This window comes from Canis lupus, chromosome 29 (assembly GCF_011100685.1).
Source record: "Canis lupus familiaris isolate Mischka breed German Shepherd chromosome 29, alternate assembly UU_Cfam_GSD_1.0, whole genome shotgun sequence".
NCBI classification, from domain to species: Eukaryota; Metazoa; Chordata; class Mammalia; order Carnivora; family Canidae; genus Canis; species Canis lupus.
Window position 1 is genome coordinate 13,010,792 of NC_049250.1, and position 15,250 is coordinate 13,026,041.

At 35.9% G+C, this 15,250-nt stretch overlaps 1 protein-coding gene and 1 long non-coding RNA gene across 3 annotated transcripts in view; one reads left to right on the plus strand and one right to left on the minus strand.

Moving 5' to 3' along the window:
- The window catches only part of NKAIN3 (sodium/potassium transporting ATPase interacting 3), a 614,368-nt gene that overhangs the window by 10,365 nt on the left and 588,753 nt on the right, over positions 1-15,250 (plus strand). The gene's annotated exons all lie outside the window — the stretch shown is intronic.
- LOC111093106 lies at positions 1,231-3,786 on the minus strand. The gene is made up of 3 exons (XR_005380995.1): positions 3,653-3,786; positions 3,325-3,434; positions 1,231-1,336 (listed from the first exon to the last, which is right to left on the minus strand). It is a non-coding gene; the product is annotated as an uncharacterized LOC111093106 (long non-coding RNA).

The following is a 15,250-nucleotide window of genomic DNA, read 5'->3' on the forward strand; positions in this document are numbered from 1 at the left end:
GTGTCTGTATGGTAGGCGTTCCGTATAGCAGTATGCTATTGAACTTCTCTTTCCAACTCTGCATCTAGTGAGATCATACTGGTAGCTAAAAATCTATTATATGGTGTAAGTATTTACATCAAGAAAACACACAATCATAAATCAGGCCCTTCTGTCACCCCTCAGAGCCAGACATTAAACATTTACCAGCATACTACTGGGCAGGGGCTTTCCTCAGAAGAAAGCCAATTTTCTTGTACAAGGAGGGACTGATTTATAAGCCCTTAATGTAACTAATTAATGCATGAATAGAAAGTATATTTCCTAACCTAAATGTTTTATTTATTGCCTTGAATACATTGGTAAAATTCTTTAAACATAATGGAGTTTTTATTCTCAAAAGTTCCAATGTTAACTAACTCCTTTTATCTAATAGCTTCCAGACCTCCCTATACATAACTGATATGTGACTCGATGATCCAGAATTGATCACGGTTCCTAAATTTCATTTCTAGGTGACCGACTACAATCTAGAAACCCTCACTACGAGAGAAAACCATTTCTGCCTATGTGTATTAGTCAATTCCCATGAGTGATGGAGGACTTACTCCAATGCCCAGCTTGGCCACCTGGCTGTGTTATTGGTTCTAATTAGCTCCTTCCACACGGATGCCAACTAATCAATGGCAAATAGATCAAAATACCTTCTTGCATCACATCTGGTTCTTCCAGCCTTAGGATGGGCTTTCTGTTCTCCCTGCATTGAAATCCTAAATAGTCATTCCTGAAGGAGGCTGTTGAAAGGTGATTTACTTATACTAAAATATATTATTTATCTTTTTTTTTTAATTTACTAAAAGAGCTTTTAAAAAAAGTAATCATTGTTGCAATAGGGAACAAATTCCTATTGCACCTCAGTTTCCTTGTCTCATTCTTTTAATACCTCTATAGGCAGATAATTAATATATTCTCATTTCCAGATGAGAAAACTGAAACATGGAGAAATTGAGTATATGAAATTGTGTGTTAAGATATGGCTTAAGCCATCAGAAATGCAGAAATGTGGGTAAAAATTCTATGAAACAAAATTCTATGTGTGTTACCTTATGACTGGATTAAAGGAGTCGTTTTTCTGGGCTCAGGCCAAACCTGCTGGAAAGACTAATTATTTAAGCAAGCGATTTCTTTACATAATATGTAATTTTAAAAATGTGATCCAGGTGCTTTAAATAATAAGAAGAGGCACTGTAACTCTTTGAAACAGCTTTTATTTCCCTTCTGCTTCTGTTAGTAGGAGGTAGTTTCCTCATGATTGATAACTATATTTGGAGTCCCTCAGGAGGCATCCCAATTTATCCTAAAACAAAAGAATGAAATGCAAGTGTTCTGCAGACCAGATATTTCACAATTTTTGCATGCTCTATTTTCTTCAACATATAAAACACTTCAGAAATGCTTTCCTTGTCCAGATATAACTTTCTTATACCACTGGGACATCTACTCACAAATATCTTTCCTCTCTCTGAGAGTTTAAGACACATTTTTTTTTTTCTCTCTCTCTCTGATGGGAAACTTGGCATTGGAGTGTATGACTGTCAAAGATCTGAATGTTACAGCCACACCCTTGACTGAGAGTCTTAAATGCAGGGCCAATTAGAGAAGTCATTAGATGAAGCCTCTGAACAATTAAGCTTGCAAAGATCCCTAACAGTCTTTTCATCTGAACAGAGAGCTGTGGTTGGAAATATAGATGGAGTCGTCCTCAGGGATCTGTCCTTCATACACATGGTTCTGTTGAAGCATTTCACAAGTAGGAGACTTAACGTTTTGTAACATTTCACAGACTACATCATGCAGAGGAACATTGGTCATCTATTATTAATATGTTTGTTTGACTAGTCCTAAAGTATCTGTATACATACTTTTAACTCCTTCGCCACTGACTATATTTTTATTGGAGGACAGAGGTTTGGGGGAGTTTGTTTTTAAGATATAAGTAATAGCTTGATTTTCTTTTAAGACAATACAAAGTATAGGATATTGATTTTCTTCATGTATTTTCTGATGACAAACCCATTTGGTAATTGAAAAAAAATATGTGGACTCTAATTAAGATGCTTTATTTTTGTTTTATTATATTGAGGAAATAATACTATTCTCATATTTTAGAGGACCATATCAAAACTGATGAGATATTAGTTTTAAACGTATTTTCAGACATCTGAACTTTATATTTATTATACATTTAGTCATTATAAAATTTGATTTGATTTTGAAATGTTGATTAATGGCCATTCTATCAAGGAAAAGTTTAAAATGCCTTTAGGGAAATGATAGTCAAAGCTCTTTTTATAAAAAGAAATATACTTCTTTGGTCACTATGTATTTTGCATTATATTTAATTAGGAGATAATCTGAAATTTAGATTTGGGTTAGGCAACACCTGCAATGTCTGTGTAGTTTCCATGCCTCAGAGCAGAAGAAAAAGCAATAGGGAACCCTTATCCCAGACACATCAGAATTAGACTAATGGGTGGTTAACAGCTCTGTAGCCATGATTTTCTCCAAGGTGCTCTGGAGGCTGGAGGTTGGCCTTGCTCATTGGGGCAATCACAGCTAGGTGGTGGTAGGATTAGCACTGTAAGAGCAAAACTTAATATTATATAACTTAACCCAGGGTAGCAGCAGGGACAGATGACATTAGAAATAGGTTATCCAGATTGAACTAAATGTGAGTTAAAAGATAGTGCAGTCAATCATGGCAAATTTTATCAGCTTAATCTATTTAAGTCTAAGGAATGGAATCATTGAACATTTCTGGGAGTTTCTGATAATCAGACTTCTTTTCCTCTATTACATTCATGTATAGGGGCAGTGGTGCTTTTGGTGGGACTAAACTGCATATTCATGTATATACTCCGTCATGGGCAATGAGAACAATTTGCAAGAAAGTCCTGGAGATAACAATCTTAACAGTAATAAACCACAGACAAAAGATGAAGGAACATCGAATATTGGAATGTATAAATATAAACATGATATGTAGCCATCCACTTTTGTTGGCATTTATCAGATATATTTAAACAAAAGAATGTGATAGTTTCATGTTTTTCATAGTGGAATATTTTGAGAAATGTACAGTCAGATTTAAAGGGAATGCTAATTTGGAAACAATTCAGAAGGAAAAATGAAGGAATTCAGATTGTTGAGCTTAATGGTAGATTATTGGTATAACAAGATGCTGTCTTAGAATGTTGAAATGGATATTTTCCTTTCCTTCCTTTCCACCACCCCCATTTCCTTCATCTCTGGAATCATTGTCTCACTGTGCATATTCTGACCTACCTTAATTACTGAGCCAATGTTGACAGAGTCAGAATAGTACATATGTTATCTTCAGCTCTTCAGTTGGTGACCAGTAAGACTTTAAATCATTTACTGAAACATCGTTTTTTCTTAGAAGCAGAAAGAATGAAAGACAATGACATAGTAAGATGACTTATCAAAGATGACCTTTCCAAAGGTGCCCCATGTTGCTCCTCACCCACTGGGTTCCTGAGCTTTCTTGGTGGTTCCTAAGTCTGATAACTGATCCTACCCTATGTTGTTGGCCCCGGGCCCAATCAATGTAATAAGATGCAATTGATGTTAACTTAGCACAATATTTACTTACATCCTTTGCTTGTGCTTCCTGCATCTGTCTCTGACCACCATGAAAGATGCAGACACGGAAGTTTATACACAATTGTCATTACAGACCACCCTCACTCTGCAGATCCCAGCTGCAGCTTGTTCTGTTCAGCTATCCATTGTGATGATAAAATTACAGCATAACAGTGCCTGTGCCACTGTGCCTGTGACCACCGTCTGCTGGTGTCACACCATGAATTCTTTCCTCAGTTGTATTTTGTGGATGTGACACTCTTATGGAGACTTTCAGAGGCCACCTGGAACAATGTTTTATGATCTGGCCTTTTCCACCCATATGGCTGAAAAAGGAGCCATGTGATATTTTCCAACACGATCACTTCCTTGACAAAAAAGAAAAGTGATATCAGGAACTCGTACCTTATGGTAGCACATGGCAGATAAAAATAGATGCGTAAAAGGTACCATTACAGAAAACGAGTTTGATGTTAATTTAGGTGTGTAAGTAATCAATTTTTAACTGTCTACTTCTTGAATCACTGTTTAAAATTACTACCTGGGGGATCCCTGGGTGGCTTAGCGGTTTGGCATCTGCCTTTGGCCCAGGGTGTGATCCTGGAGTCCCGGATCGAGTCCCACATCGGGCTTCTTGCCTGGAGCCTGCTTCTCCCTCTGCCTGTGTCTCTGCCTCTCTCTCTCTCTCTCTGTCGCTCATGAATAAATAAATAAATAAATAAAATCTTTTTAAAAAAATAAAAAATAATAAAATTACTACCTGGACTTTGAGAGTAGATGCATGTTTCTTTCTACTACTCCATTTGCTATACATATGTATGTATGTGTGTATCTATCTATCATCTATCTATCTATCTATCTATCTATCTATCTATCTATCTATCTTTCTATCTATCTAAAGCCAAATGTGTGTGTATATATGTGCATATATAAGCCACAGCAGTGACTACTCTATAATTAATCTCTTCTACAAAGTGGCAGGTATGATCAAATTCTATAAACACATTTGTCTAAACAACATGTCTTGTGAAGCTATGGAAGAAGATTTTGAAAATTATTTCTATTCTATGAAGATTTTTAATTTTTTTTTATTATTTTGTTTGAAGATTTTTAAAAAGAATTTTTAAAATTTATTCATGAGAGACACAGAGAGAGAGGCAGAGACACAGGCAGAGGGAGAAGCAGGCTCCCTGCAGGGATCCTGATGTGGGACTCGATCCTGGCACTTGATCTTGGCACTTCGGGATCACACCCTGAGCTAAAGGCAGCTGCTCAACTGCTGAGCCACCCAGGCGTCTCCTATTCTATGAAGATTTGAAGAGTAGAGTAGATTGGGGTTACTTTTATCTAAAAAGATAGACACAGCCTATATTAGTTCTCTCAATGTGATATTTAGATAGGTATTTTATATATATAATATATATAAATATATACATATAAATATATACATAGAGAGATTTATTATAGGAATTGGTTTATGTGGTAATGGAGGCTGAAAGGTCCCACCATCTGCCATCTGCAAGCTGGAAAACCAGGAAATCTGGTGATACGATTCAGTCTGAGTCTGAAGTCTTTAAAACCACAAGGGCTGATATCCCAAAGTAGGAGAAGATGGATGTCCCAAAGCAAAAAAAACAAATTCTCCCTTTTGCCCTTTTGTTTCATTTGGCCCTCAACAAACTACCTGATGCTCACCAGCATTCCTGAGGGTGATTTACTTTATTGATTCAAAAGCTACCGATTCAAATGCTAATCTTTCCCCAAAAACATCCTCACAGGCACACCTAGAAATAATGTGGATTTCTTCCCCAGTTTTGTTGAGAAATTTATCACAATAGGTTCAGCTAACATCCATCATATCATAGAGATACAATAAAAAGAGAAAAAAACAAAAGAGAAAAAAATTGAAATGTGTATTCAAGTCCTTTGTCCATTTTTCGTTGGATTATTTGGTTTTTGTTTTTGTTTTGTTTTTTTGCTATTGAGTTGTATATATACAATTTTATGTATTTTAGATATTAATCCCTTATCAGATATATGATTTGCAAATATTTTTTCACATTCCATTGATTGTCTTTTCGCTTTGCTAATGATTTTTTTTTTTTTCTTGGTGTATAGAAGCTTTTTAGTCTGATGACTCCCATTTATTTATTTTTTATTTTGTTGCAGGTGCTTTAGGTAGTAATTGTGATTTCCAAAATCATTACCAAGACTCCTATCAAGGAACTTTATTTCTGTGTTGTCTTCTAGGAGTTTCATGGTTTCAGGTCTTATATATGGGTCTTTAGTTCATTTCCAGTTAATTTTTGTGAATGGTATAAGTTAGGGTCGTTTCATTTTCTTTATATGTGACTATCCAATTATTCAAGGGACTCTCTTTTCTCCATTGACTATTTTTGTCTCCCTTGTCAAATTCAGTTGACTATATATGCTTGGGTTTATTTCTGTGCTCTTGATTCTGTTCCATTGATTGTTTTCATGCCAGTTCCATACTGTTTTGATGACTGTAACTTTATCGTATAGCATGAAATCAGGGAGTGTGATGCCTCCAGCTTTGTTTTTCTCTCTTAGGATTTCTTTCAGTATTCAGGGTCTTTTGTGGTACTATACCAATTTTAGGATTTTTTTTTCTATTTCTATAAAAAATGCTATTGGAATCTTGATAGGGATTGCATTGAAACTATAGATCACGTTTGGTAGTATTAACATTCTAACAATATCAATTCTTTCAACCCATGAGCACCTTTCCATTTAATTGTGTCTTTTTCAATTTCTTTCATCAGTTTTTTTTTCAGAATACAGATCTTTTACCTCTTTTTGATCAGTTTATTCTTAAGTATTTATTGTTTTTGATGCTACTGTAAATGGGATTGATTTCTTTATTTCTTTTTAAGATAATTATTGTTAGTGTATAAAAAATGCTACTGATTTTTACATGTTAATTTTGTATTCTACAACTTTACTGAATTCACTGATTGGATCTAACAGTTTTTTTCCTTGAAACTTTGGGATTTTCTCGATATAAAACCATATCAATTGCAAATAGAGATAATTTTTCTTCTCCCTTTTCAATTCTGATATCTTACTTCTTTTTCTTGCCTGGTTGTTCTAGCCGGACTTCCAGTACTATGTTGAATGGGAGTGGTGAGAATGGGTAGCCTTTTCTTGTTCCTGTACTGAAATGGCAAGCTTTCAACTTTTTACCCTTGAGTATGATGTTAGTTGTGGGCTTGTCATGTATGGGCTTTATTATATTAAGATATATTTCTTTGACTAATTTGTTAAAAGAGTTTTTATCATAAATGAATGTTGAATTTTGTCAAATGCTTTTTCTGCATCTATTGAAGTGATCCCTGGATTCTTTTCCTTCATTCTATTAATCTGATATATCACACTGATTGATTTGCGTGTTTTGAAACATCCTTGCATTTCAGGGATAAATCCTATTTGATCATGGTGAATGATCCTTTTAATGTGCTACTGAATTCGTTTGCTTGTATTTTATTGAGAATTTTTGCATCTATATTCATCAAGGATATTAGCCTGTAGAGAAATAATGTTTTATCAACTATTTGGGCATCCCTTAGCTCCGTCAAGTTGACATATAAAAATTACCATCATAGAGCCATTATTGAGGCAGAAAAATAAAACAAGAAGCTTTCAGTAATGTTTATAGGCATTTAATAGGTATATTCCACTTGCCAAAGCAAACATTTTTGACATTTGTTTATTTTTCAAGTTGTAAATTTTAATTGTGGTTTCACCTAAATATGATATAAAGCATACTTTATATTTTAATGATGTCATTGAGTCAGTTCCCTTCTTTTTTATTAACACTCAAATTTTATACTCTAAATTAGAATCTATGGAAGCTCTACATCGGTGAGACTTTGGTTGCATTCTTTTCAGTACACGTTTCCAGTATGTGGCATCAAAACTATAATTAGGTGGCTTTAGATTTGGAGGCACAAGGAAATTTGAAACAATTCCAAACTTTTTTAAATTTTTTTTTTTTTCATTCCAAACTTAATATTGCATACTGCCTCCTCGGTTAGTTTGGCTTGAGATTTTAAGTATCTGAAAGTCTGTGGACTCAGATATGTAGCGTAATTCCTGCATTATTATATATGACCACAGTGAAAACTCACAGCACCCGGGGGACATATTCTTCAGGATATTCCATGCCCCACAAAACTGATTTAAATTGAATTTTCCTTTACTTCAAAAAAAGAGCTCATTCTTTCCTTCCCTCTCTCTTTTCTCTTCATCTGTTCTTCCTCTTTGTCCTTCCTTCTGCCTTTCCTATCTTACATTTGTTTTCTACCTTCTCTTAACTTTGTGAAGAAAAAGGGAGTTTGAAAGGTTAATAATATATTTTATAGTGTTACATATTTTTCCTGAGTGCCAATTTACTTTTGGACCTTATTATTTCCATTTGAGATACTTGCAGCACTTAAAATTAACTCATTTCTACCAACAAGATTATTTGTGAGGCTTTTTAGAGCCTCATCAATGAAATCACAACAGCAAATGTGATTAGATAGATCTGAATCAAATTTCAGAAGCCATTACATTCGTTCATTCTCCCAAGCATGTATTGATTTATTCATGACTTTATTCAGGTATAACTACTGAAGGCTCTCCATGTGTTCTGCGCAGTGCCAGATGCTGGCTGAATAGGGCATACATAGCTTCCCCCTCATGGAGTGGGGTGTATAATGATAAAACGTAGTTTAGGTACAGCAAATATCTGAAGCACAGAGGATTAAAACATGAGCAATTGTTATATGTCTGAGGGTTTTTGGCTAACATTTGTAATAATGTTGTTATTAATATTAACATTACCTAATAGAATGTTTGAAATAATTTTTATTTACTCTTTTCCATACTTAATGTATGACTGTCTATGAGAGGAATTAAAAATCAGGAGTGCCTGGCTGGTTGAGTCAGAAGTGCATGCACTCTTTTTTTTTTTTTTTTTTAGGATTTTATTTATTCAGGAGAGACACGCAGAGAGAGGCAGAGACCAGAGACATGGGTAGAGAAAGAAGCAGGCTCTCCATTGGGGAACCCTATGTAGGACTCGATCTCAGGACCCCAGCATCACGACCTGAGCTAAAGGCAGATGCTCAACCACTAAGCCACCCAGTTACCCCTGAAGAGCATGCTACTCTTGATCTTGGGGTTGTGAGTTTGATCCCTGTGTTGGGTGTAGAGATAACCTCAATTAGTGAAACTTTAAAAAAAAATCCTATTTGTCCTGAGGAGAGACTAGAGACAAGTAAATAGATAATGTCAATGTAATGTGCTATGCTACAGACTGAACTCTGGGGCTGTTGAGTACGCATCCAACTCAGGTTAAGAGCAAGGCGCTCAAGGAGGCTTCCAGGAGTAAGTCATACTGGAACAAGGTGTGGAGTATGGCTCAGTGTCAACCAATTTGGATGAGATTACCTGATTGATATGGTCATGAGTAAATAATGTACACATATTATTGTGAACCAAGTAGAAGGTCAAGCCACATGGAACATTCAAAATATCTAAAAGAATGAGAAATATCAATAAGCAGTGGAGTTTTCTAGTACAAAAACAATCTACCATATCTTCTCCAATAGAGGGAATAATAGGGGTGAACATTTCAAAAAATGTTGTTGCAGCAATATGTTCCTTTGCACATTTGCTAAAATGTCCTAAGGAATCCTAGTGCCTCTTGTCTCCCCAGAAGGGAGCAATGAGGGAATCTCAGGGGGCTCCGGACTCCACTCCTGATCTAATTCTGTAGGACAGCAAGGTTAACATTTTCAGCAGGGCAGTTAAGATTCTTTTTTGTTTGTTTGTTTTTTAAGATTTTATTTATTTATTCATGAGAGAACAGATAGAGAGAGAGAGAAAGAGAGAGAGAGAGGCAGAGACACAGGCAGAGGGAGAAGCAGACTCCATGCAGGGAGCCCGATGTGGGACTCAGTCCTGGCACTCCAGAATCACACCCTGACCCAAAGGCAGATGCTCAACCACTGAGCTGCCCAGGAGTTCTCAGGGCAGTTAAGATTCTATGTCTTACAGAATGCTGAACTCTAACTAAGGCTGTAATTTGAGAAAGTGATTTTGCTACTGAAAAGACTCTTAAAGCCACTAGTTTAGAAAATGTTAGTGGTTGATTTATTAAAATCGAGATGATTTCTTTTTATTTATTAAAATGAAAAAAAATCCATAATAAAATTCTAACTAGGAAGTTACCATATTTAAAAAAAATCAAGATTTTTCTCTTCACATGCATACCTTCTTATTAAAAGATGGCAAATTCATTTAGAAATGTACACACATATGAAATAAAAATGATAATTTTTAATACCTATTATCAAAACTTCAGACATGTTCAAAGGGGACCATAGCATGAAAGGATTAATCTGCATAGTGTGACTTTTAGGGAACCCCCTTTTTAAAAAATATTTTATTTAAATTTGTTTGCCAACATATAGTATAACACCGAATGCTCATCCCTTCTTTAGGTAACTTTGAGAATTGTAATACATATTCCATTGAAGAAATGAAGGAGGCTGCATCCATCCCTGCCATTGCACAATAATTATATTTAAAGCAGACATTTTTACTGTGTTATTTTCAAAAGTATGCGGTTTTCTGAGTTATGGCAGATAATAAATAGAACTCTCTTTTTGTGTTCCACAATTGAAATTTTGGCTTGTATAGATTATTTAGAATTGTAGCAATAGAGCAAATGAATCAACTTGATTTTCTTGCACAGCATTTTTCCTTACATGGAACTCATTTGTTTACTTTTTAATACATTACATAAGTGTGCTCTGGTGGAATTTCTATGAAATTTTAGTTTTTAGGTCAAATATAGGTGACTTCTTATATTTCCCCTAATTATTTGTGAAATTTCTCTTGGGAGGTATGAGTATATCTTAACATGAGTATGTTTTCTATTTGAAAATGGTTATCTTCTCTAAATTATTAGTCTTGTCAGTATTCTAAATTGTTATCACTTTTTAGCTTATTTTTTATTATTTGCATGTATACTTCCCCCATTGTAAGGATGGAAGGTTCCTGTTCTACTTGTTTTTGTATTCCTCATGGTGCTTGTACTCTGCTATAAATCAGAGTCAATGGATATTTGTTGGATTCTGGTTAGATGAGTTATTGTTTCCTTAACGTCAGGATGCTTTTGGTTACACGAGGCAAAACACACAGGTAAAAGTTACTTAAACCAGTACTATGCAAAGTGTAATCCATAGACTGCTATCAGCACACAAACTTCATTTCTGATCTGTAAGGAGCTAAGTAAGCATTTGGAAATACTCATAGCAATTTGAATTTATCACAGCATTTAAGTATCTGACCATTATCCTCAGAATTTTTTATTTTAAACAGTTTTTCGTCTTCTGCTAATTGAGAATTTTTTTAAAAAAGCAAACAGTTCCTGTATTACAGAGTGTTAGAGAAGCAGACATTTAGACACTGAGTGTTTCATAATAACTCTCACATAACAAGAAATCAAAGGGAAATAGTTGCTGGGGTTGGCTTACTGGTTCAGCAGTGTTAGGGCTCTAGTGGTGTTTCTGGAATTCCCTTTCTTCTATCCTGGTTCCAACATGCCTTCAGTGGGTTCCAAGTCTCATATGTTTTCCCACAAAAATATTTGTCTCAGACAAGAAAAGGACAGATGGAAAAGAGCCGTTCTTCTCTTGTAGCTTTTTTTTCATCTAGAAAGAGATCTTTGCCAGATTGCTACTCATGTTTACTTGATGAGATTTGGGTCACTTGTGCTCCCTCAGTCAATCCCTGGAGAACTCTCAAGGCCTAAGTCTAGCATGGCGCATCCTCTAGACAGGACACCTCGCTGCATGAACAGAGCCGGGGTTCTATCAGCGAGAAGGACTGGGGGAATGGCAGTTCTGCACATTTCTCTAAAGACCTAACATTATCAGAAATTGATGTAACCTTGAGAATATTTTCATAAGTGGGGGATGTAATAATAGTTCAAATTAATAGAGTGCCTATCACGCTAGGTATTTTCTGTGTTTCTTTATATTTTGTATAACTACCCTGCACATAACCAGTGCTACTCTATTTTACAGATAGGGAAAATGAAACAGAGAGAGGTTAAGCATCTTGCCCAAGGTCACATCCCTGGGAGATAAAGCAGAGCTGGGAATTTAGCGCTGCATTATGAATATCTCAATCCAGCCTCCTTCTACTGTGCTGCAAAGGTTAGTTTTGTTTGGTGTCATAGGGTGACCAGGCAGTGTACATGATATCAGAAACCTGGGAAGGTCTGATCCAGGAGACTGACTTGAGTGATGCCCTCAATTAATTAATTAATTAATTTTTAAGATTTTATTTATTAGGGAGAGAGAGAGAGCATGAGCAGAGGGAGAGAGAGAAGCAGACTCTCTGCTAAGCAGGGAGCCTGGGCCCCCAGGGCTTGATCTCAGGACCCTGGGATCATGACCCAAGCTGAAAGTAGACGCTTAACCACCTGAGCCACCCAGGTGCCCCAAGCAATGCCCTCTTTTAAATACCAAGTGTGAACTATCTTAATATTTCCAATAGCTCTCTGGCACATGGTTCTATATTTTCTTTCCTTCAGGGTGAACCCACTCTGCTACTGTCTGAAAAGCACTCTCCCTCATACAACATCTGTCACTGTCAATTGCTGCCCCAAGGGTCAAAGGCCCCCCGCTCTTGTCACAGGGTTAGACCTAATAGGTAGATAGATATATTCTCTGTAATCCTGCAATCTACAAGACTAGTGCTCAGTAAAACTCTTGTGCATGGTGAATAAGTATAACTTGAAACTTTACTAATATGTCAATACTATATATCAATAGCACTGTCACTTAGGCTTTCATGGGCTTCAAGAAACTATTTTGAACCCAGACAACCAACTTTCAAAGACTTCTTTACAACAAAGCTCTTTGGTAAGCTGAAAATTGCTCAGTTTATGGGGTTTTCTCTCAATCCTATAGTTTTTCATATTCCAATTCCCTAGAAAATTGCTTTTGAGATAAGTTACATGATATATCTCTAGAGCAGTCCATTTTTTTTTTTTTCATTCTACTGCAGATCTGGGCATACAATCCTAATTATCTTTGACCATGCTCCTTTCTGCAGGTGATACTCTATTCTAGTTAATGCATGAAGCATAGCAAAATTTATAGGGCTGTGAGAATAAGCTTTGGGACATTTATGTTTAATGCCCAAATATGTGAATTTTATTATCAATTGAAGATTTCAGCATTTATCAAGCTGTGTGTGTCCGCGCTGAGGTCTGTTTTTCCTATCACAGACTTTTATTGTCAATTTTATTATTTTTATTTTTATTTTATTTTATTTTATTTTTATTGTCAGTTTACTCAATTGTAAGTTAGTTCAGGTCAACAACTTTGACATGCATGGAATTTGATGACGCACCATTAATGTTGCTGACACTGCCTTTGGATAGAAAACTCTAGCATGTACAAAATATATAATTATTCTCATCAGATTCACCATTTCATGAGAAGTTATAAAAATGACACATGAGGTAAAATAAGTCCATCAGTCCTCTAAAACTTTCCATGTAGGTTTAGGGAAAGTAAAATAAAAGTAATATTTTATGTTGAAGTACAAACACTGAAGAAAAATTTAATGAATTCATTTTATTTTAGCTCATCTGGAGATCTTCATGCTTTTTCTACTGTTTGGTAACTCAAATATTAAATGTTTACTTCAAAAACATGTTACAACATTGATGTTGCAATGTTGAAGTGTAGCTACATCCAAATTTGGAATGTCTTGTGAAATAATTTATTATTCTTCTGAAAATTCATGAAAAGATTAAAAATTAGTATTAAAGACATAACTGATATTTTTAGAGGTCATAAGAAGATACATATTCCTTGGATATTTCTAGAATTGAAGGTGAAACACAGAGTATTCTGTCTCTAAAAAAACTTCAAAATACTTACAAAGCTGTTTTAATTTTACTTAAAAACAATACAGAGAGTCAAAGATTGAAACTATAAATCAGAGTGGATCTACTTCTATCTGGATTGGAGTACAGCATAAATAAGATTTACTGTGACCTAAACATTCAACAAAATGGTTCATGTCAGTGAGATAGGGCCGCGAATGAGGGTTTTTTTTTTTTTCTTTTTTTTTGCAATAAACACTGTGACTTGTCTGTTCTTCGTATTGTCTTTATACCTGAGCTTTGTGGCAGGCCCAGAAATTGGGAATTTTAGAAAGAAAGCTCTACAAGGACTGACTCAGGGAGAGAATTGAAAATAGCTTCGTTTTGTTGTCTGTGATGAAGTATCAGGGTGTGCCTAAGAGTCGAACTGTATAATTAAACCCCAGCTCTGGACTGGCAGTATTAGGAGGTTTACAGGGTAACATGAGCTAAGAATTTCAATCATACTTTGTAAAGCCAATAACATAATGGTTTCTTAATGCTACAGTTTCCTTGTAGTGAAGAGTATCAGGTATTATGTTTCATTCTTTTAGGATAGCAAGGGTTCCATTGGTGTGACTGGCCCTGGAAAGGATTTAGAATCTTTTACCTTTTTTTTTTTTTTTTTTAAATTATGCTTTAGAGGTCATTTACTACAATCCCTTTCTTCTGAGAATAAAGAATTGGTTTCTGCTGTCATGTTTCTTCATCGAGCATGCAAGGGTGCTGAAATCCTGTGGTTCTTCAGCTTTATTCTCCATAACACTTAGCGAAAGTCCACAAGGATCTGTGGTGAGCCAGAAGCAATTTGCCTCCCCTCTGTGGTTCAAGGCAGGATTGTTGGGTGGAACTCTACTTGCATAGTTCAGCCAAGCGATTCATAAAAAGATGTGGCTAATGATAGAGGCAGTTATTGGTGGTTAAACAATGGGAAAAAGTCTGCCTGCCAGCCAGACTCAGATGAAGTAGTAGGATCATAGCGTCTTGCGTGTAAGAGATGCTTGGTGAATATTTGTTGTACAAGTGAATGAAGGAGGGAATGAGTCGATAGACTTTTCAAGTGGAAGTGGATCCTAGATTCAGATCATTCAGTATTTTTTCTTTGGAATTCCAACAGCATATCATCTCAGCTTGGTCTTAACCCAGGACAGTGGTTCACCCTTCTGCTCACCTAGGACATTTGGATTTGTGTGAGGACATTTTGGTTATCCCAGTGTTGGGAGCATTGGGGTGTGTGAGTGCTTCGGGGATTTAGGGATTATCAAAGGGTAGAGAGCTAATGCCCTTCAGTCAACAGGGAGTCCTGCCCAATGGGAAATTCTTGCCTTAAATATTAAACAGCATCCCCTTGAGGAGCACCGAGTCTCCATCTGGGTTCTTGGATAGGAAGGTTACAGACACACAAGTCATCACTTTATTAACTATCCAAATACCTTGCTGGACAGATTACATTAAAAAAAATCCTTCGGTCTTGGTAGGCCTTTCAGTCTCTGTAGCAACGACTCAGCTAGTCATTGTAGCTTGAAAGCAGCGGTAGATAATACGAAAATGAATGGATGGTTTTGTCTCAATTAAATCCTATTTACAAAAACAGGTGAGGGGATAGATTTGGCTCATGGGGCAGTTTACCAACCCCTGTTCTGTACTTAATTA